Source organism: Apteryx rowi, unplaced genomic scaffold, assembly GCF_003343035.1.
Source record: "Apteryx rowi isolate R43461 unplaced genomic scaffold, aptRow1 scaffold_27, whole genome shotgun sequence".
NCBI lineage: Eukaryota > Metazoa > Chordata > Aves > Apterygiformes > Apterygidae > Apteryx > Apteryx rowi.
This window is the reverse complement of record NW_020449085.1, coordinates 4,589,932-4,614,201: the sequence shown is the minus strand read 5'-3', so window position 1 is coordinate 4,614,201 and position 24,270 is coordinate 4,589,932. Positions and strand designations below refer to the sequence as shown.

Here is a 24,270-nt window from a genome sequence, read left to right as displayed (position 1 = left end):
GCCGCGGGCACCGGCAGCCTCCCGCCGCCGCCGCTGTCGCCCCGCGAGCCCCGTGGCGGCGGCAGCCCCCGGCCGCGGTGCCCTGGGCTGCCTGACCGYTCGGCCAGGCCCGCCACGTCGCTGCTTCTGCCTCAGGGCGTCAGTGAGAGCTGGGCTGCTGCGGGCGCCGCTTCAGCTGCTCGTTTCCGGTTGTACCTGTTCCCAGGGCTTCGTCGCAGTTCATAGCGAACTCCTCGGGGCGAAGGACTAGCCACTGCGGCTGCAGTTGTCCAAAAGCTGTTAGCGTCCTTTGGTTTCCGGATAATGGTAATACCCTTTGATGTCTTGACGGCAGAAATAGTTTAAACTGCAGAAAGCCTGAAGGACTGAGAAGGCTTTGCAGTCTGCCGCCTCAGCGGGTCCTGWCTGAAAACCGCAACCGGCTGCCTCTTGCCAAAGGTGCGGGCGAGGAACGGCCACCAGGCAGGGAAGGTTGAGCCCTGGGGTTGCTTCCTACCCTGGGCTGTTGGGCCGCTTTCTCTGTAAACAGCTTGCTCCCAAGGGCCCTGGAGTTGCAGTGGAAGCTGAGAGTTACTGCCCATTCCTCCAGCCAGAGCGCTGAAGGCTTCTTTAACTTGACTGGAGTGAAAGGAAGGTTCCCTACTAATCATCTGTTTAAAAAAAAGGTATGACTTTTTTTTCTAGGAAGCTTAGTTTTTCCAAGTGGCATTCACTGCCTCTGCTTGAGTTAGAACTGGAAAATTTTTCAGAACTGAAGCTCAGGCAAACAAATCAGATTTGCTAAATTAATTTAAATTAAAGATCACAGCTTTTAATCAGCCTTTATGTGTACACAAAGCTCATTGAAATCAATAGAGTTTGTCTGAGTAAGCCAAGTAACAAAAACCCAGGAATTCTGAATGTGTCTTAACACAGTGCTGCAGTAAAAAATGTAAATCTGGGTAAAACTCTTGCATGTAATTGCAGAATCCTTAGTTCTCTGATTATTTAGATTGAGCTTTGAGAGGCTTTTAAGGCATACTGCTTTAATATACTGAATTTCAAAAATGCTCATTTTCTGCCCAGTGATGATGGGTAAGCATTATTACAAAAGTTAGAGAAATGATTGTATTTCTATTTCTTACCAGGATTCTCCTACAAATAATTCCTCTTAAATCTCTAGTTAAAATATACTACTTTCACCTTTTGTTCAAATCACCAGGATTGGGTTTTGCAATTGTGTATACAGAATTGTAATATAATCTTGGAGAGTCACAAGTGTTTCTRATCCTTCCAGAGTTTTCACATCATGCAAAGTTCTCCCATGCACTGGTATTTACTTTGCACACAGGACACCTAGATCTTCATGGAAAATAATTGTTATTGTTCTCCTGTAYGTGCAGGGTGAGACTGTGGGTTATTTCCTACATCTTTTGTGACACGAACCTGTGTTTGTTAGAGTGAAAGCTGATTAGATGCTGCTTTGGTGCATCAAGGGGGATGCTCTGGAGCAAAGCATGCCATGTGTTTGATTTGTAGATAAACTGTCTCCTTGGAGTGGTTATTGAGAGCATGTTTCTGTGTGTCTGTCCTTGTTCTGGAGCGCTACATTCTTTGTATCTATGTGGGTATTTCAACTCCAATCAGAATAATACTTTATGAATGTACATGTGTTTCAATGTCAGTTTTTAAAATGATGTTACAAGTGAAAAACCTGATGTATTTAAAAGTATTGCAATCACACTGATATTGCGGTAGCATATAGAAGTGGTCTAGGTGAAGACTTTTCTTTGCCGTGCCATACAAACATCACAAAAGGCAATCCCCAGCCAAGAGCTCGGTTGCAGAGGGCAAATAGAGAGCAAAGAACAAAATAATAGGGTAAGTGCCATTGTACCCAGCCTTTGCAATCATAGTTCAGGATCAGCATTCACARTTCAACACCTGCTCAGCCTGTCTCAGAAGCAAAAGCCTTGATTTGTTAAGGTCTTGAAGACACCTGAGGCCTCCATAAAACAGTAAGGCTAAATAATTAGGAGCTTCAGCTCTGCAGTTAAGTGAACRCAACAGCATTCAAATGTCATCACACATGTCAACTCCTTTCTCTCCTCCATACTAAATAATAATCTACTAGCTGGGTTTGAGGAAAATGACAATGTAATTTGAAATTGTGTGCAGTGTGTGTAGAAGTGGGTGCGTGTACAGAGAAGACATGTACACGTGATCCTGCGGTCATCAAGATGGAACAACATGGTCAGTTAAGGAAAGGGTCTCTGACATGGCTGTACCTGCAGAGACTGAACTGGATTCAGTGACAGGTCCCTTCCAGGGCTGGTCTATCAATTTCAGGTTTGATTTTCCATCTTCGGGGTCTGTGTAGGGTCGGTCACAGAAACTGTACCACGTGCAGGTGCTGCAATAACAAAAGGTTACTGAACACAGAGCTTGGTGTCAGCATGCGGATTTATAGCATCTGCCATTGTGGGGCAGCAGCATCAAGATAATCTCCACCTCTCTCTAGTAGCAAAGGCTCAGCCTTCACAGTGAAACATCAACCATTGTGAGTCCTCTGGTCAGAGACTCTGAACAGTTGTGTCAGGAAAGATCCTCTGCTGAAGCTGCCTGATGCAACCGCCTGATGCATTTCCTAGTGCTCCTAGGAAACTGTTAAGGGACTGTGATCCTGGGAATCAATTGGAATGACAGTTATGCTGTTTTCTCATTCATTTCAGGGGTATCTGTTCCCTTCATCAAGTTCCTGGAAGAGAGTTGTACAGAGAATAAGTGTGTTTTCTTTGAAAGTGTTTAGGCACGTATAATGCACCCATCCACTGTATCATATTTGTATCATATTTGTAGTAGAGACAAAAGCAAGAGCCTCAGAAAACCGGAGCCTAATACAGTCTACAGTTCCACTTCTGAAATGAGTCTGGTTGCTCACATGCAGATTTGATAAGCTTTCTGCTTCTCTTTGTTCCYATTTGTTTTTCTCTACTCACTTATTTCTTTACCTTTTTCATTTGCAGTCTCTCCCTTTCTTCCTTTTCCATTCGATTTCATAGGCTCTTACACTGAAAGGTTTGCTTTGATGCTCCCAAGCAGATAAATTTGGATGTAGAGTCAAGTATAAACTTTCCTGAAGTTCACAAAGGTTCAAACCAAGGTTTTTGCTTTGCAGCAGTCTCTTGTCTTATTTTTCACAACATCCACTATAAAGACTAAAAGCACTGCATATTCCAGGTGATGGCACCACACCCAGCCATCAGACTTTACAGGATATAGAATTGAAACTGTTCTCACATCTTTAGTCCAAGTGCTGTCCAAAACAGGAAAATGATATAATAGAAAAGCTGTTCTTCAAGAATCTGAAACCAAGTCCAAATATTAATGACACATACTTGCCCTGTGAGTTAAGGAAGGATCATCATCCCATTTCACAGATGGGTGAAATCTGAAGCTTAAGGAGGAAATGTGACCAATTTAGTCAGTGGCAGATCAACGAATGGAACCTGTTTCTCAGCCTCTTGGGCTATGCTCTAATTCAGTGGGGGACTTAAGCATTGGCATTGCTTTAAGCTTACACTTAAATATTGAATTGCTTCTCTAGGCAGGAAGCAAGCCCTTCTATGTATTCAATTAACAAGCAGTGAAAAATTCTTGGGATAGACAGAAATGGAAAAGAAAATCAAAACTGCCAGAGACTGAACCTAATGGGAATGAAAATAATACTTAGCGCTTGCAGGAATAAAGTTTTCTCTGGCACTCTGCAGGTCCACTCCAAGGTGTCTTTGTGGGGTACTGGTCAGAGGAAAGTTTGGCCTGGGGAACCCTTTCCATCAGAGTGGATGAAGTGGGCAGTGAGATCAGAGTGAATGAACAGCTTATTCTCCAAAGAAAATAAGAAAATAAAACACTTTAATTAAACAAATAAATCCTAAAAACTAGACTCCCTCCTCCATGGAAGCAACCTCATCCCCACCGTAGCCTGTGGAGAAGCCAAAATGGTCAGACATAGTTACAGGCCTTTGATCTTCTGTTTATGGCATTTATAGACCAAGGGGAACCTTTCAGAGCAAAACTGCTTTGGAAGGAATCAAAACAAAGCAAAGAACATTGTTCCTCTTTGTGGGAGACTTTCCAGCAATTGGTCTGTGCTCAGCGATAACTGAACCCAGGAATTGTTCTCACCCTGTCTTCTCTTTCTCCTTGAAGAAGGATTTCAGTTCTTCTCTTCCCTCAATTACTTTTTTCATTTAATCAGAGTTATTATTTTTTATTGTTGATTTTGTTCTCTCTTGTGGCTTCTCTTTTTTATGTGGGGAGAGGTGGATCAGAGAGAGTTTCTTAGACTTTCTTATGAGCCTAGAATGTTGAATGACTATATAAAATGCAAGTACGATAAAAAAAACATCTGGTGCTCATTTACTGGAATTGGAATAAGGCACTTTAAAATGTCRTGCATGTGGCTGGGACTTGCTTTTAGAAGGCACAAAGTTTCAACTCATACATCAAAACTAGCAGTAAAACTTTTCTCTCCAGTGTGATGAATCTCACATGTTTTACCAGAATTTATATATGTCCTTTGCTGTTGTGGTTTCAGATATATATGACAATCGGTGAGGACCTAGTTTATGACCTTACACACCAAAACTGAAGTCCTGTAATATTTRAGTGCTAGGAAACCTTTGGCAGTCATTTAATAATAGACTGTTTAGTTCTGAGCAACCAAATAATGATCACATATTCTAAGCAACTATTTTAGGACTGTGTCTTTTTTAGTTTGGTATCCATGTCTGATTCTGCAGATTTTCATGTGTGCATGCTCTAACACGTATGTAYTGGTAGACTTTTCTATGCCAAACATCACCCAAGTACCTAGTTAATCCACAAGTATCAATGAATGTCTGCAGTCAACACCACTATAAAGTAAGATACCGTTTTCACCATGGTAGAGTACGAAGGCATCGGGGATCTTATGCATTTTTTTTACCCAGAATGCTAGTTCTTCTGCTTGCATCTGGGTCATGTGAAGTTATGAGGGACAGTGGCAAGGAAGACAAGAGAAAACATCTTTTTTCTGATCTCTGCAGACAAACGTTTGAACGGGACACTGGATTGGGGGACAGGGAGAAGGGAAAGAGTTTCCTCCAGCTACTGTGGGACACTCTGCCTGACCAAGCTGCTCACAACTCACTAATGGTGGAATGAAGGCAAAATTATTCCAATTTCTGGATATGTTATTTGCCCCTGTGTAAGCACGTTACTAGTTTTATGCTACTTAGGGATTCTCTTTATAAAGTGACAAACTGGTTAGCTGCTTAAATTGGCCTTTAGCCTACTTTTTGCTAGAGTAGGTGACCAGAAACTGACCTGATAGTAGGGCATCTTTGTAACTTCAAGGGGCTTTTTGATACAACTTTTACAGGATCAACTTTTGCAGGGTGCAACTCTAGATTTTGAGAATAAATAGTGAGGAAGCTCAGTTAGCACCCTTCATTCATTGGCAGTAGGTGCAAAGAAAGTTTGTAATAATTAGCTCAGACCCTAACAGAAGCCTCTAGTTGTATTTAGTAAGTGTTTGTTCCTATGTATTTTTGTGTCACCATCGAGAATATATTTACATAAATAGACACTTGAATGCTTCAATGCCTAGTATCCATTTGTATGGGTTGCTAGCACGCCAGCTATATGGACACACATTTGGGTCAACCAGCCAATTGCTTTGCCACTTATCTTCATGTCACTGCCCTGCTTTGTTATTGCAGCCTTCAATGCGACTTCTGTCTCCATCAACACTGTCTCATTCATGCTGTTTGCTTTGATGACTTTGCTGGGCAACCTCTTTCGTGTCCTTGTCTCCTTGTGAGAGGGGCTTATTCTTCTTCAGCTTGCTTGTCTGGCTCACAAATCCTTGGGAATTGAATTGACAGTATTAATCTTACACAGGGGAGCTATGCTGGAGGATAAATGCCAGTGCTCTGCATGTTCTGGCTCCCACAGAAGTCAGAGGGAGGAGGACTAAGCATGGCACATCATCAAATATTACATTCAGCTACCTCTGGATGAGATGCTTGAATCAAACCATACGATAAGTTTGTTAAATCTTGTGTCATTTGCTGGCTGTGGAAGCCCATTTTACAGTGGTGATTCAACGTACTATTCCTGCACAGCACAGCTCACGTCTCATTGATTTTACTAGGTCCTGAGCATGTGTTCAAGTGCTCTACTGAATCACTTCCACAAATACCTCATATTACCTGCTGTACACTTTTCCCTGCTGTTGTGATTTCCCAGCATGACTGTTTCACTCACATTTGACATTATACCAGTGATGTATGTTTCATACAATGAAAAGAATTCCTGACTTATAACGAGGTGATTGTTTGCCTGTTTTGGACCACCTATGGCTAGTGATGTGTTGGTGAGATAAGCAGAAGCATGCGGTGAGGAAGTCATAGATGTTGTACATGAAGTGATCATCATCCAGATCCCAAGCTTTCTAGGTGAGATACAGAACCAAAAAAAAGCAGAGGTAAAACTCTCCTTTTTCAGTGAACTTCAGATCCACCTCTGTGACTGGAGGATTGTTGCCAACAGCACAAAGCACTGCATTGAAATTTGGACCCTCTGATCCCAAGGCAAGCTTCAGTTCTCTGAGTTTTCCGTGGTAGGAAAACCTATCCTTTAGGAATTGTAACATTTGAGTTAATTTGTGAGATGACACCAGGAACCCTGAACTTTGGATAAGAGATTCTTGAAGTCTGGTAGCTTGGAAATGCCCTCTAAAATGTTAGTGTTCCTCCTGAACGGGACTTGGAAGTTACCAAAACTGGTGGAAAACTCCTGAGGAAAGGCTTTCTTGCAGAGAATGATGGGCTGAAAATGCTAACTGTGCAATTTCCCCTGTGGTGTCTTGGCCCCATTGCACCTGCTCTTTTAAGAGTAGACTTAGAGGTGACTAACGGCGAGGAGCCCCTAAATGTGCTCATCACATGATGTTTGACAAGTGTTAGTGAAGTGGCTTGTGCACTGCACAGGAGTCTGTGCTTTCTGCATTTATCTGAAAGAGAGAATGATGAGTTTATGCAGCTGTACTGAGCTGTATTTGCATTTGTCACCCAGTTAGCTACAGCTCTTAATGCTTCCTAATGGAGGGAAATCATGCACACCATTTCTGTAATGACACCTGGGGAGACCAAAGAGCAAGTCGTCAGAACCATCAGGCCAGAGCTGATCCTGCATGAAAACCGTCACCCACTGGCCCAGAAACTTCTGAGGTAAGGAATGAAGAGTGAGCTTTAAGGCCCTTGCAATTTACCGTGAAATATAGTGAAATATGGTAGGGCAGTAGATCTCATTTACCGGTCTTAATTCATTTGTTGGTTTCTAGCAGGGATTTAGCAGCTTCGTGTTTCAAGTGCTACAGTCACCATACAAATGACTGGGATGTTTCAGATTTGAGTGATGTCACTGGATATAACTAAGGAAAACTGAGCAATAGAGTATGGGAGTGGTACAACTCCATGACTGGTAGTTTTACAGTAAAAGCTGTATTGTAGATTTTTTACCACCAAACAAGGTGGTAGTAAAAATGTTTGAGTGTTGGCCAGCACAGCATTCACCGGTCTAGCGCAAACAGACAAATACAGGTCCAGTTCTTGCCCGCATGAACACAGTCTTAGAAAGCAGAGAACTACAGTTTTGACTCAGTAGCTTGGTATTGAATAAGAGTGGGAACAGAAGTGGTCCTGTTTGAGCTGCCATTATAAATGGGGATTTTATGAGAATGCTCAAAAAGTAGAGGGGTTTATTTTGCTTTTTTGCACAAGTGGAGCAAGTACCTACGAGTGTGCTTAGGTCCTGATCCAGCAGAGAATTTAAGCATACGCTAAGTACGTAAGTACTGAAGTAAAAGCATTTTGAAGCATGATGTTTAAGTATTTTGCTCACTCTGAGCCTTAATAACAAGAGTTGAAGGTAATAAAAGCCATGTCCCATCTCTGTAAAAGTGGTTGTCCAAAGCCTGAAGAATCAGTTTTAAGGAGATTGCTTCAAAGTCTGATGTTTTAGCTAGGCCAGATTTTTCAGTTCCTGAGCTGGGGATGCTCCTAGTGGAGTCTCCATGCATTTTAGCAGAAGATGCTAGGGCTTTGGGGGCCCACTGTGACAAGTGTTACTTGTCAGTGTAAAAGGTGCTCTATCAAGCATCGGAAGAGAATGGGAAATTCGGCTTCATAGCCGGGTGGTCTGAATGTTGGCACATGATCCTCTGCAGCAGTTTTAGATTTTGAAAAGCAGCTTTTCCAACACGTGTTTAGAATTGGAGTAATTTACAATGTGAAGAAAAACGAATGACAGATTTCTAGTGTAAGAATCAAGGACCAGTCATCTCTTGTTCCCATACGCTGTTTCCGGTGCCAGGTTTCGGCTTCTGAGGAACTGAGTAATGCCCAAGAGAAAGTGTTTGCTGGGAGAGTAATGCACAAAAGCTGAAGGGGGCTTAGCAAGGTGAGCTGCAAGGTGACAGACTTTGGAGCTTTCAGTCCTGGGTATCTAGAATCTAGTCATCTTCTTCCCAATCCTGTAAGTGGAGGAGTGATGAACCTGGCTGGCTATTTTTCCTCAGGGCAGCACAYGTTGCATGTGTACCCACCTCTCCTCCTGTGCTGCAGTTCTACAAAAGACTTCTATGTAAAGCACAGAAAGTTTCTCTGAATTGCCCCAGATAGCAAGAACCGCTCCTTTTCCAGAGATGTGGAGTTTCTGGATTCATTACATTGTTAATTGAAATATGTTATAGCAACTGATGGTAAGGTGCTAATTTAAAATGATGCAGATCCTAGGTCATGGGTGCCAGTGGATGGTTTTGCCTTAGAAAGATTGATTAAAAGCAAAAGGTTTTGGATTGTCTTCAGTAAGCAATATCTTGAATTTGAGACCTAGATTCCTCCCAAAGCAAATGGATAATATCTTATTGTTAACAGAGTGAACTTGACTGTGAGGATTTTATAGTGCTTAGCTACTTAAAGAAAATCTCATCTCATTGAGTAAAGGAAATCTCCTTTGCTTTGCCATCTTTGCATTGGTGTCTGCCCAAACTGTTTTTGTTGTTGCTGTTTTTTTTTTTTTTTTAATATGAATTGGGTCACCTTCAAGTTGCACTGCATTTGGGCATGGTAACAAAATCAAATGTGACAGTTCCGCAAGTGTTTGCTGTTTCCAAGAGGGAGGTGCAAAGCAGCAAAGAGAGGCTCTGCCCTTGAAGGAATGAAATCTCTTGGAAAACATAGTCTCAGATCCTTCCAAGTGCTTCAGTGACCAACTTTTCATCGAACTGCTGAAAACCTAATTGGGCTATGTTTTGTTTGGTAGAGCAGATCTGGGAGGCAGTCCACAAGCATAGGGAAAGATGGACAGGGAAATCTGAGATACACACTGAATTAGCGTGGAAGCTACCTTCCTTCCAGGCTGATCTAAACTTTCTCAAACTGCCACAGTGTGAAAGAAGAAGGTATAACAGCCCCAGGCTACTGCCCCTTTCTTTTACCTGCTTCTCTGTGGTGAGGTCTAGCTGGTGCAGTTCACCTAGACCCCTTTGCTGAGGCAAGGGGAGACAGGCTGAGCAGTATGGGCAGACACAGGGCCCCAGGGAACCTGAACTTCAGCATGTTCGGGGGAGAGGAGGGATGGAGGGGAAAGGCAGAGCATGTGCTCCCTGCTACCCATTACACTGCTGCAGTTTGCTTTTCATGAATTGATGCTGCTCCATGCACTGTGGCTGGGGATCCTGATCACCCCTCTTTCTAGAGTCTCCACCAGCACCCTTTTAGGTAATTGCCTAAAAACCAAGGTGAAAAATCCTAGGGTTTGCTAGATAGTTCCGCAGTAAGGCAGTCCAGTCAAGACAACAAATCTTTTGACATCATGCCCAAATCCTTGCAAGAACAGTTATAACCTTTCTTTTTGGAGTTGATATAGTCCCCGCCTCTGATGAAAACAAAATCTTTGTTCCATATTCTGGCACATGAGCCACATAATGAGTTATGATCAGAGACATGTTTGTCTCAGGGTTAAGATGTTTAGAATGTTAATATCTTTGTGGCTCATTCAAACAGAAACACGAGCCTAGATAATTTAATGCTGTAGGCATAATACTTGTGGATTTAGATGCATCTTTCCTTGCAAAATTGCATTGCAGAAAATCAGGCTCTAAACACATAGCTGAGCTACAGAAGAAAGAACAAACTTGAGGATTCAGCACTAACCCAATGACTCCATCCTAGCAGACGGCTGCATGTTTCTCTGCTGAGAACCAGAGAAAAGAATCTCCATCTCTTTGTGTGTGATAAAAGCAAATGTCACTTTGGTGTTTCTGACTCCCTGTTGTTTCAAAGAAAATACATTCTGCATGCAGATATAGTTGTTCAGTTCTACTTGAAGGTAGAACTGACCTTGTAAAAAGAGTAACAGCTTATAATTATTAGAGTATACTTGTTGTAGTAAATCCTTCTCCTCTCATTCTCACTCATCTTACGTTATTTCTGAGTAATGTCATTTCCTCATGCAATTTCATTTGGAATCACTGTGCTCTAATATCTCCTAGGTCTACCTTTCTTCATAAAGGCCTCACAGTTGGCTGAAGTTCAACCTAGCTAAAAAGAGCTTATTATCTTCCCTATACCCTGTCCCCCATCCTCCTGCCATATGTACATTTTTTGGTATTCTTTCCCAGTCGCTGAGGAAAACACCATTGTTCAGTGTGTTACTCAGGTCTCTTTCTCAGACCTGGCCTTCACTTTTGACTTGCCCCTTTTCTACATTATTACACAACATCTGTCTCTAGAGATTGTAGCTTCTTTCTCCATAACATCTCTAAGGTGTGACAGCTACAGGACTAAAACTTTCATCCTGGGTCTTGAGTCTCTGCTGTTACAATATTCTTACAATACTCTGCCTTGATGGCTCACATTGCTCCCTCCAGAACGCTGGTGCTCTAACCATTCTCCTGACTCATCTGCACAGTCTCACTTGTTCTCCCTTCTTTATCACGTTAAACGTAAGCTACTTGTCTTCACTCTCAAGCCCATTCATAGCTAGGAGCTCTGGCCCTCTTATCGTCTGTCACTCAGTGTAATAGGTTCTGCAATAATAATGATAGCAATTGTGGGCTGCAGTTTGCTTCTCTTTTTCACATGCAATAGTATATTACTCTCGGAGTAGCCTGTTTGGTTTCAATGGGCATACGTGAGAGATTGCATACAACCCCTTCTGAGCAAGGGTAGGAAAATCTGTTCTGAATTATTATTATACAAAAAATAATCTCCAGATGAAATCATTGGACTGGTTTCAAAATCAGTATCCTCTGATATAGTAAAGTAACAAGAACAGATGTATCAACACGTTAACATGCATTACAAACGAAGTAAATAGATGCCAGTGGATAAACCCCTTGACTGCTGTAACATCCATCAGCTCCTGTTTTGTAGTAACTGGAGTAAGAAAACTATGGATAACTAACATAAATAAGCTCAGATATAATGAGGACTACAGTTTTGCACCATTAGCTTTTTAGAAAGCTTTCAGAGACAGATATAGGTAGAACTATAAATAGTATTGCTGGACCAATAAGTTGATTTATTAATCTTTGATCTCCCTGTGCCCAGGGCTACCCTCTTGGCAGCCAATGGTAGTCATTCTTGGTAATGATAAAACTCTGTAAGAATGAGCATTAATGAGCACTTAATTAAGTGTCATTAAATAAATTAGAAGTAGCTCTTGTGGCCACAGAGAATCATACAATCATTGAGAGATGACTGGAGTTAACAGCTTCACTGAACAAAAGGACTTCTTTTGAGACCAGCATTTAGGCTCTCCTAGGAGAGACGCTGAAATTCATTGTCATGAGACCAGGCACGAGGAAGAATGGTGCTCCTTTGTGTGGCTGTTCTTTTATTTGTACAGTGGATAAAGTCCCGTTTCTGTTTGTACTGTGCTGAATTAGAAAGTTAGCACTAATTCGGAGTAGATAATAATTCAAAACTTGGAAATAATTGAAGTGTGCTTTGAAGAGGGGATAAGGTGAAAAAAATGGTGTTTGTAGAATCCATGATGTAAAAAGGCTTCTTAAACTTTGAGTGTGGTACAAATAACTAATTAACTGCTTGTTTTCATTCTTTCTCTTTTAGTATAGTCCCCCATTTTCAACTGCATTAATATTTCATTCATAAAGGGTACCTTTCTAAGCTGGTGGAAAAATATTTTTTGTATACAAAAGTGACATTCATTTAATGAAAATGATGTCAAATTGCTCAATTTTCACAATGTTCCAGATAAAACATGGGCTTTTATAAAAGTTTGCTTAACACTGAAATCACAGTCTCATAGATAAAGTATTATTATTCCAGCTGTAGGACTGCACAGTTCTCTTTATTAGGGAAAAACAGTGAGGAAGTACAGTATATAAAAGCATATATATACGTGAAAGAAGCATTCTTTTGTGGTTTTTGACAGGCAAAGTTATTAGATATCAGTATAATGGCACGTCTGTTCTGCTAGGAGCTAATCTTCACAGAACTGACCCAAGTGACAAAGAAATAACAATTTCCTGGAGCAGCAGAACACATTAGCGTCTGCAATGGAAATCTTTGTTTCTGCCACATGGCCCGCGCAGTGCTCTGTGCTGCTGGGGTTCCTCTGGAAGTGTGAAAGTGCACTAGTCTCTTTCTCATTTTCTCTTCTTGCCTGACACAGAGGATCATTCTGTCAATATGCTTCCTGTGAAGATAGGGCTATCACAAGGATTTTGTAGGCTTGATTTCCAAATTCCTATTCTTTATTAAATTCCAAGTCTGGCATCTCATTTAAAAGTGTGACCTCTCTTTCTTTAACAAATACTATCACTGTAAATGTGCACCCTGGTAAGATACAGCTGGTAGAAAACCAAATTAATTTAAAGCAATTAGTTTAAAACAGAGGTAGGTGCACCTGTCCCTGAGTCCTCCTGCAAGTCTGTGGCTTTGCAAACATTTCTCTCTTTAGATTTTTTTTCCTATCTGGTAGCTTTGGTAAAGGTATAAAAGGAAAAGCGATATTTTATCAAAAGAATATAAACAAAAATCACTTCTCCTGGCCTGCGACATAAATAGAGTGGCAGTGAAACAGTAGACTCTATAGTACCTTTCTCTTCATGTTGTAGGTTAGGAGAAGTGTTTTTTTCTTTATATTCTTCTGATAAAATTCCAAATATTGATTATTTCTTTCTTTCCCAAGAGTGAAGCAATTACAGTGGGGGAAAAGTCAAGAATTTAAAAACTGTTCCAATCTGTTGGTTTGTATGCCTGATGGTTTTGTACAATAAATGTTTCTAGTACTCCCATCATCTTTCTACACATGCACACAGTGCTTATCCTAATATTCTCATCTGCTACAACACCACATGGTGTCTAGAGACTGCGAAGAGTCAATCGAGCAGAGTAACTCCAAAGCAGGTGGTGATATCACGAATAAATGACCTCCTGCTTCCTATTGTTGTCAGTGCCCAAGGCCAGGAGATGAAAGGTTTTAATCTGGTCTGAAACCAGTGTGTTGATGTGCTGCTCCTGGGCTGCGGCAAGYGGCAGTAAGCAGTCTGCTAGATACAGTAGTCAGGGCTGTCATGCACTTACTTGGGGCAATGTGAGCTCTGGCTGGCCTTGCACGCTACTGACATTCCCCTTGGATGCACACGCAGAATTGTGAGACCGTGCGGCAGATCTGTATTCCCAGCTTACTAATGGGTGTATTGGGAAAAGCCAGGCCTGAGCCAAAAATAAAGTTACAAATCCTGCGGGGTACTGAGGACTCTGATTCTTGCTAAGCACTGTCACTGCCTTCAGGAAGCTTTTGCCTGGTACTGATCCAATATTAGCCCCACATAGGCAGTCAGCTGCCTATTTGTCTTTTGAGCGTCACTTAACCTTTCCACTCCTGTCTCCCTCTTCCTCATTACTGCGAGTCTGTTTTATATTTAACATGGTAGCCCCCTTCTCTTCTTGTTAAGTACAGTTAATGTCACAGTGCCCATAGGAAGGAATAGCGTCTGAGAGCTGGCTATACCCACTGCTTCCCTCAGCTGGGCTGTATAGCGTGGCTGCTCAGATGCTTCACTATCGTTTTTGCCCTGTCCCAGCCTTTTGCAAGATCGGGAGCACCATCTGACATGTGCGCCGGCTGAACTGGCTGTGTGAGTTGTTTCAGATGTGTGAGATAATGGCTCAAACCAGTAATACATGACATATACGCACGGAGTTTCTCCCAACTAGTCCCAAAAGTGACTAGCACTTTGCTCTGTATTACGCTGTATGTAGTGTCATGCTACTTAGTGCACGTGAATACAGTAAACCAGGCCCTTCAGAACTGGCAGATAAAACAGAATTTGAAACCTTTAGCCAGCGGCAAACCAGGCTGTCACAGCCATTAGAGTAAAAACATGGGAAGTGCATCAGGGATTATTGTGAAAGTATATTCTACAGCTGCAGGCAGTATCTTTCTGAAGCAAGAAATAAATCCCTAGAATGCAGGTTTAAGTTAGCAGCAGCAAGCCAAGAGCAGCTTTTATGCTGTCCACCCTAAAAGGGATGGTGGATCTCATATTTTTAGTATCTGTAATTGTTGTAATGAGTTAAAGTAAATGTTTCATTATTAGGCAGTTATGCTTAATCCATTTCCCAAAGGCAAATATTGTTTCTGGAACTGTGATACCTTAAAACCACAAGCAGCAAGGTGTTCTTTTGCACCAGCAAAGCTCTCACATGAATAACAGTGGGCAGAAATAATTGTAGCTGGTGTCAGTATCTGGCCTTGTGCCTTTTGCTTCGAGAGCACCAGTCTCTCGGGACTGAACCAATGTGCTGAATCCCACGCAGTTCTTGGCTCCCTCTGTTGGTCAAGGTTCCTGCCTCTCAGTGTCTCACTTCGAGGTGCAGCTCCCGTATGTGGCACGTGGAATCAGCGGTATCTGGTATCCTGTAGTCACATAGCTAGACACTGACGCCTAAGCCACAGTCTTCTCAAGTCCTTAGTATATCAAGTCCTCAGATATATTTCTTCCAGAACCTTTCCGTCTGGGAGATCACTGATTGCACAGTTTCACCTTCTGCTGCACTGTGGCAATAAACTGGCCATCGAGTCTTTGAAAAGGAATTTCTCAACCACAGTTGCTTTATTCTTGCAAGGCAGTGAGTTCAGATTTCTGGAGCACAATAAACTCCTGAATATGGTCAGGTTGCCTTGATATTTACTAACCTTTCCCTCTTGTTTCAAATCTTAGAAAGCCTTCCCAGTCATCTTGCTTCCAGTGGTGAAACATGTCTTTGCTCAGGAAAGCAGCATCTATTAATAAACTTGCTCTCTCCGTTGGTCAAGCTAAGTTTTTTCTTTTCATTAGTAGTGCTCTAGCAGCAATAAATTTAGACCATGGGACTTCAGAAACAAAACAAAGCATCAGAGTCCATTCAAAGTCAATGGCAGTATGGGCAGAACCTCTCTTACTCCAGAAAGGAAGATACATTCAGTCTAATGGCTTTCTGTCATAACACCTTAGGCAAAATCAGAATTATTCAATCTACTACAATTTCCTCATTTGCAGCTGTGATCATTTGAGGTCATGTCTCTGACATAGGGGCTCCATTTTGCTCCATAAATACTGCTTAGGCTTGTAGCCTTCATTTTAGCAGAGATTCAACATTCTGGGTCATAGATATATACATTGATTTGGTTGTGCCAAGAAAATATCATTCACAATTATTTGTGAATGGAAGAAAGTAGACAGAATTATGTTTTTGTATAGCAACTGGCATAATGGGGACCTAATCTTGGGAGGGCTTTTAAATACAAATATTGAAAAATAGTGCACAGTTAGAAAAGATTAGTGTTGTCTGTGTTCACAGGCCCTTTTATGGCATAAGTTGGCTGTTTACATGGAACTACTGAATTATTTTTCTCAGTGTAGACTTAGTATTGCTTTTAAGATGTTCATATAATGCCAATTCTCCTTTTTTAAACTTTAGTTCTAAATGATCAAACAGACAATGACATTCAAAAATTTATTTCTTTTATAAGAGGAGAATCTTTTGTATGGCCTGGAGAGCTATAGCCATCTGACACTCCGGCAGCAGAAATTGAATTTAGATGAGGAGAGTGCTTTTTATTCAGTGACCCACAGCAATTAATGGTAAAAGGGAAGAGCTTAGCTTATTGCTCTGAAATCTGCTGTTTGGGATTGCCATTTAGATTTCTGAAATGGAAAGATGCTGCAGCTTTTTGCAAAATAAATCAGTGGTATATTAAAATAAAAAGGAAAATGTTCAAAAGAATCTAAATTACTTAGGAGCCTAAATAACCTAACAATCTAACTGATTTACAGCTCATTCGGGGTATTTTGAGCATTTTAATCAGAACTTTTGCTCCAGACTCTGTTCATGGATTTGCATCCATGCAGCTTCACTGTGGCCCCCTTTTCTGTCCTCTCTGTTCTGCAAATTAGAGTGATTATATCAGCACAGCCGAGGTTAAAGTTTACAAATTCCCCTTTAATACTGTGGCAATATAATAATCCTTATATTGTTTGTATGTCAACTCTTACAAAAAATACCCTCCCGAAATTCGGTTGCAGTATCTCACCAACCCCTACTTTGAGGGGTGGTGTCCTGAAATTACTCCCCTTGACATAACATCTTGCCTTTCCCTCATATTTCTCCTCTTAACTTTACTGATGTAAGATGCATATAGGGGACTGCCCAAGCAGTCTGTGATGCAGATGGAAGAGTTGCATGTGGGTGCAATGATGTGAAACATGCTCTGCACTAGGTGGTGCTGATGGGAGAGACTACAGCCTCCTTACTACGCTGGTGAACTCCCATTATCCTTAAAATAAGAGAAGCTCAAAGAAATTTTGAGACATACAAAGTGGAGATTCTTAGATTTTGAATGGGCTCTCTTGAGGAAGAGACTCTTGAGAAAAATGAGACTAATTCTGTGGAAAGTGCCTCCTTTGCACTAAAGGGTTGCATGAATGTTAAAGTGTGTGTGCTGTTCCTAAGGGACTGAAGCCCCTAGCAGCATGCCCCCATTTTTGGCCAGTATTTCTGCTCTTCCATGGCATAAAAGATCCCTCATCCTGTACAACCATTCAGAACACCAGACTTGTTACATCTTGCCTAAAGATAAAGAAAGAATTTTCAAAAATAGGTGCTTATAGCTGCTCATAAGCACTTCTGAAAATCATGCAGATTCTAAGCTGTAAATTTAGAAGCCCAAATACAGCATTATCCTATTCAAAATTTTGCTCATACTGTCCAAATTTGATTGCTTTGAGCTAGTCATCTAAGTGCATAGCAAGGCATATTCACAGAGGTGCTGAGCACCCTCTCTTTCCATTAACTTCAGTGGAAGCTTAGATGATTATTAATTCTGAAGACTGAGGTGCTTTTATTTAGGTACCTCATCTTACAGTTTGCTACAATTTTCAGCATCCAGGTTTGGAAATTGTGACCATAATCACTTAGATCCCTAGAGATGACCCCTCAAATCTTAAATGATGAGGAAGTGGCTCAAGTTATCTTGATGCTTTCCAGATAATGTTTAGACAAAGAATGTCTGCATTATTCCTTTTCAGTCTGAAATCTGCAGATCTAGTACTAGGAGGAAGCCTGAAAAACAATAACCTCCTTGTCAGAGACTCTGGTTTCAGTTGGGAACGGTCACTTGGCCTGTTTAGTTAATAAGACCCAGAAACCTGCTGAATGAGAAAGAGCAAAGGATGTTAGTTTAGAGGGTCAGAGGGTTAACAATGGAAGGAGTAGTTCTTCGCAAGGTCATTTTCTGAGCAAAGTTTAGCAGGACAAAACAAAGATAGGAGAAGGATGGATGGGAGTCAGAACGCCTACAGCTTGCATATATCTGGACCTGATCCTCTGACAGTACAAATTGGTGTATCTTCATTGGAACTAGTAGAATTACAGTAATTTATACTGGTAAGGATGAGGTCCCAACCTTTAGTCTTATTACTGCTTTGAAACAAGCCTATGAAAAACCTCTCAAAAAGCTTTTGGAATTCCAAATTGAATTAACAGATGGGATTCCTATTTCCTGGTTCTAATTTACATGGAATGCTAAATACTCTGTTTTTTTAGGAAAGGGAAAATGAATTTTCTTCATCTTCTCCTTGTCTGCCAGATGTAGTGGGAAGCTTTTGAATTTGGCATATACACAAAGGTCAGGGCACCGGCGTAAAACCTAGGATTGTGCAAATGGTGTGGCCTCTATAGCTTCAGGACATGGCTCTGTTGGGAGTTCAGTCCAGACCTAAATGAGAATATATTCCTTTGAATTCACTCATTCTTCTTTTGGACATTTGGAAAAAATAACGTGGTCCTCTGTCCCTGGAGACCAAGATCCTTTAAGAGTCTCCAATAACTAAGGTAATCCATGCATCAGCTTCATCCATCTGCCTGAGTAAGTAAATCTTAATAGACCTGGGTCATCATCTTCAGAGAGGAGCTGACACAGTTTGATTACTTTTATATTGACAGCTGCAGCTTTATTAATGCCTTTTGTTCAAGCAAACGAGCAGTGCAGCCTTCCTGAAAGCCTTTGTGAAAATAACTTATCTCTAATGTATTGATAACCTCTTCATGAAAAAGAAATAACTTTTCTGCATTAGTGATTATGGAGAGTGTTCTCATTTTCACAACAAACTTCAGCAATGTCACAACCTGAAGCATCAAATCAAGGTTGTGTAACACGCAGAGCACTGCTCTCACTTCTCTAGCATTGTTCGGTTATTCTTTGTGCCCACAAAGGGAAATTACCAGACATAGCTCAAAGGAAACGTTGAGTTTTAAGAGCTTTTGTCAACATCTCTACCCCTTGCCTGTCTCAAGTGCACATTCAAAGGCTTATATTAAAAACATCATATTAGGTATTTATTTAAAAGATTCTAATAAGGGAACAGTAACTTGGTTCCTGCCTGTTGGGCATACCTGCGTAAGCTTATTTGGTTTGGAGATGCCTTGATTTTATTTCCTAGAGATTTGTGTAGACCACTGTGAGCCAACCTTGGAGCCCAGGAGGCAGAGCCAGGCTCTGGAGCGCTCCTATACGTTGGCCTGGGCAAGCAGGACTCTTCACAAAGGGGGACTTTCATTCCCACGCCATTCTCAAATAAGAGAAAAAAAAGAACAGAGAGCTGGTTTAATCTGATGACAGACTTAAAAGTCAGCTTCCTTGATATGAACAACAAGTTACCAGATAGCATCTTTTGCTCTCACTGGTCCTGAGTTCTCTCCTGAGGTCTCACTGGACCTGTGTAAAAAAGAAAGTCTATTCAAAATCTGTCCYGGGTGATGGTCACAAAACAAATGCTGCATCAGCTCTTCAAGGGAGCAAAACTTCTCAGCGATAGCTTGCAGATAGAGAGAGCTAGCGGAGATAGCTTGCACAACACCCACACCTGGTTGTAGCCAGTGATATCAGCCCTAAACTGTCATGGGTTCTGGAGTGGGTTCAATAAATGCCTTTTTTTTTCTTTCTGAAGCACATTATTTTAGCCAGCACAACATAAAAGCTCTGTTCAATCATGTGAATAGATTTTTTTTCCTGATCATACAAGACTGTATTTTAAACTCAGCAGATTGTTAATGTTCCCTCAAAACTATTACTTTCTGCCATGCGATTTTATCTGAACCAAAGGGGCTTGGGGATTGATAGCTCCTTTGCAGCTGCCACATCCAGAATCTGACTTTTGGGAGACGGGAACTGAGGTCTTCTGTTCAAGTCAGCTGGTGATAGCTGGGCAGTTTGGACAGAAGGTAATATCGCTTATGTTTCTAACCCTCTCAGACAGTGCTCAAATTCTGGGATACCAGTGGTTTTCTGTGTACGTAGGTGAAAAGGCCCAACTACTAAAAATTTATATTGGATGTTGGTCATTCAGTATGACCCTTCTCCACAAGCATTTGACAATTTGTAAGTGGTTTTCCAAAGCAGTGATCTAAACTAATTTATATTACAGACAGACTCCTACAGAATTTTGGTCTGAGACTGAGTGATCTTGATTTTCCTCTCCAGTGATATTTGTGGGTTTATTCTGGTACTGACCCAGGAAAACACACACCCATGAGCACCTCGAAAATGCAGTTGATAGTTATTCCATTACTAGCATTGTTACTGCGCATTGATGGATCAGGATCAAATTGCTCAGCAGTCTGCAGAATTAATGCCCAAGTGAAAAGAGAGTCAAACTCCCTTTGTTTTCACAGTAAGGGCACAAATTATACTTTATTTAAGAAAACATTTACAATTTTATTTTATTTTATTCCTGTAGCAGTTCAGAAAAGAAGAGAGAAAGAGCAGGTGGCAAGCTTAAAGCCTGACTTTGGGAGATAACACAGATCAATTAATTCCCTTTGAAAGGGACTATTATAGGGAAGGAATTAAGATGATAATATTTATTTTTCCTTTTTAAATACAGTTTTCTTATACTATATAGAATTGGCAGACACTTTAGTGTGCACTTCTAACATTGCAAGGATTCATTTACTTTCATGCAAGTTAGATCTTACAAAAATGAAAAGAATAGCTTAGGACTGAAAATCACTCCAGCATTTTAGCTTGGGAATAGTGGGTATTCCTTTCAACCGAAGCTAAACACAGAACTAATGATGCGGTGACATTTTAATGAGAATGCAGTAGAAGATGCAATGCAACACTGCAGAAATGCTTTTTATTCTGCATACATACATATTACATTTCACCTATTGTCATGCTAGAGGCCCATTGTAAATTAATTTGGCAGATAAATTTACGATGGCAATTTGCCTTCCAGATGTATAATTTATTCATGTCAGAAATAATTTATTATATTCTCCCTTAAACCAATCTTTTTTTGGGGGGGGTGCCACCTTAGTAAATAAAATTTATTGTTTATACTGAGCCTTGTGTGACTTTACAGTGGTCAGTCAGCAACCTCAAGGGGATAGTTTTGGTCACATTACTGGTCACTTATTTGGATGGATGATGGAGTACCTTGGTCCCATCTGTACATATATTACTTTCTTTTGTCTTAGGGGCACTGTTGGAAAGATTAATTAGGTCCATCTGCAGGGAAAGATCAGCCTTAGGGGATTCAGGTAAATAAAAATAATGCCAAGGGGAAAAAACTGCTGAAGGGGATGTTTTGGAAATCAAACTGTTTTCCATAACAGTAATGGGGAAATTATATATAGGAGGAGACTGAAGGGAAAGTAAAACTGCCTTTTAGTCTGGGTTATTTCAGTATGACCTGACAAACATCCCCTATGGCTGCTGTGCTAAGATAAGGATCTATGCAGAGGGTTAAAGTCCGTGGGCAATATTCTCAGCTAGTATAAATCAATATAGCTTTCTGATCTCAGTGGAGCTACCCTCACTTTATAACAGTAGAGATTTGAGCCATATCTGTCAGAGTGGTATTATTCTGTCCATCTTTTGAGTGATTCAAGACATGAAGTAAATTGATCTTGATTCACATTCTGTCCCCTTTTAATGGTTTTTATTATAGTGGTGATATATTTTTATGGCTGTTATATCCCACCTCTGTCTTCTTTTTCTTTCCCTTTCCCTTCTTTAAACTTCTTTCCATATTTTCTTCACTTTTCTCTGAAAAGCTCAGTGTACAAGTTAATCTAGCAGCACAGAGCTAACTGATATGATCAGGGCTTGTAAAATAGCAAATCAGTTCTCACAGACTTTTAGAGCCTTATTATTATTATTAAATGCATAATTAATTGGTGTAACTAGTACGTAAGCCACGTAAAATTTGTTACAATTTAAGTTATATCTCACCTAGTCGCCTTATCAATCGAAATGGGAACTTGTATTTCACAATGCAATGAGATTACAATCCACAATATTTTCATAAGACAGGAAATGGAAAAGGAAAAAGACCATTTTTCTCACTGAACTTTAACTGTCTTAAGGGCTTTGGAATGTAAGAGTCCCTTTGCTTTTAAACTTTTGTTGGAGTGAACTTACATTCCTTATGAGATTGGAGTTAAAACTCATGCTGACTTTTAAGCCAGAGGAACATGAGGGAATATTGTTTGAGATAGAAAGAGAAAACATAAATGATTTTAAAGGAAACGGAAAAAGCATATATGACGGATAAAAAGGAAAATGTAACTCAAAGGGAAAGGGAAATGGCTGTTGGTGTTCAATCCAAGCACTATGTATATATGAAGAATTTTTGGTAAGAAGAATGACATTTTCTCTAGAAACGCTTGTGCCTGTCTCCAGCCCTGGTCTATCAGCAATGCCTCCTCGCTCTCAGAGCTGGACAATTCCTTGTGCGGTTGAACTTCAAGGTCTAATTCTAAAGGGCCGGTGAGCCCACAATATGCAATGCTTGGAGGAAACTGCCTCTGCGTATAAATAAGGTGTGAATATGTACACGTTGCCAGGCAAAGCCAATGAGCCACCAAAGGGTGTATCTGGCTTTTAGTTTTATGAACTGTTCTGTATAAGTGGAGAGGTACCTTGCAGCCTTTGGGCAAAATTATCATCTAAATAAAAATGTAGTTTGATATATACGTATCTAGGATGAATAGCTCAATGTACTGCCATCGCAGAAGAGAGCCTTTATCCCTCCAAGACATTTGGTCCTTCTAGCTTGCTGCACTTCCTATGCAGGAGGGCATTATGAAGGCTGTTTCCTGGTCTTCATGAAATAGGTCAGTGGCCCCAGTACAACACCCAGGAAGCAAGTCCTACGTCTCAGGAACGCTCTCACAGCTAACATCTGTTGGAATGCTGCTTGTTCGTATCAACAGAGCAGCAAATGAAAGAACAGTTGTGGAACCAAAACGATCCTTTAAAGCCTCTCCTCTTAAAATCTTCTGGGCCAATTTATTTACTCAGATAGAGCTTGGTGGCTCCTATCTGTTTTATGCTGCACATACTTACTATCTTAGGCAGCTTTTGTCCTGCAAAGGGTAAACCCTATCACTTCCACTGGGGTCCAGGTCTATATATTCTGTGGGATTCTGGAAGTAAGCCTGGATCATGATTGTATGTTTTCAGTGGTCCAACAGGGGAACTGAAACTGAGGAACTGAATAGTGGTTTTCTTCACAGTTTCATAGTGATACACAGACTTGGTACAGGTTTGCGGGGCTTGCAGCCTTTTATTCGACGGATTTRAACCAGCCTGCAGTTGGGAAATGATCTGTGTGCCTGGGGGTGGTGGTGGTGATGGGGGTGGTGGTCATCCCAGTTTTTCTGAGGTGATTGGAGGTCTTTAAACACCATATTTTAGGTTGGAGTAAATTTTTTTGTCATTTACTAAAAACTGAAAAATGTTTCATGCTCAGTTTTTTTCTAGAGAAACGATATTATTGAAAACAGATATTCCCCACTGAAAATTTCATTTCCTGGAAAAAAACACACTTTCCATCAAAATATTTCAGACAAAGAACTATACCAGGTCTCCAGGATGTCCTTCTGAACAGAAAGCAAAAGCCCCCAAAAAAGAAAAAGAAAAAAGAAAGGGTGACTATCAACAGACAAATACTTGCTCTGCAGTTCTTACTTGAGTAAAACTCTTCCTGGGATGAGAGATGACAGCAAATTTCACCAAAGAGGAAGTGGAGGATCCTGCCTGCCATATGCCTGAAATAACTCCCAGATCTATTCTTTTTCCAGAAGTGAACGCATTTTACACATACCTCCAGTAACCGACTTGTTCATTTTACAGAGTGAGTCTAACAAGTGAAGAATGGCTGTGAACGTACCATGAAGGCGGCTCGGCAGAGGGTCTCCTATAATTAAAATACATCTGACTCTGTTCTAAGTGGGAAATCACAGACCTCTGTAAGTTTTGAGTATTTCCTTATGCACAACAGCAGCAGAAAAACTCCGTATGCCTTAACCAGTCAAATCCTGTTCCACTTACTCATGTGGATACATTAGCTTTAACCTGAAGCATCTTTGACCGAAATTGAGAGATTCAAAGCAGAGGCAATGGAAACGGTCGTGAAGACTCAGAGGCACAAGAGGTGCTCAGATCTGCGGCGCACCGGTGTCAATGYGCACAAGCGGGAAACAGCCTGACGCGCTCCTCCGCAGAAGTCTGCGAGCGCGGCGGGCGCTGCTCCTCGCGATCCTCGCAGCCCTTTGGCCCCGTCCTCTGGCCGGCAAAGCCCGGCGGAGCAAGGGGCGAGCTGCGGGGGCTGCGCGCGTGCCCGCTCCCGACGGGCAGCCTGCCGCCTGCTCCCGCTCT

General features: G+C 41.2%; 1 long non-coding RNA gene across 1 annotated transcript; it reads left to right on the top strand.

Annotated features, from left to right (window-relative positions):
* The first annotated feature begins 35 nt into the window (after positions 1 to 35).
* On the top strand, positions 36 to 24,149 carry LOC112967338. Its single transcript, XR_003253930.1, has 3 exons — positions 36 to 665; positions 7,102 to 7,256; positions 23,363 to 24,149. It is a non-coding gene; the product is annotated as an uncharacterized LOC112967338 (long non-coding RNA).
* The last annotated feature ends 121 nt before the right edge of the window (positions 24,150 to 24,270 follow it).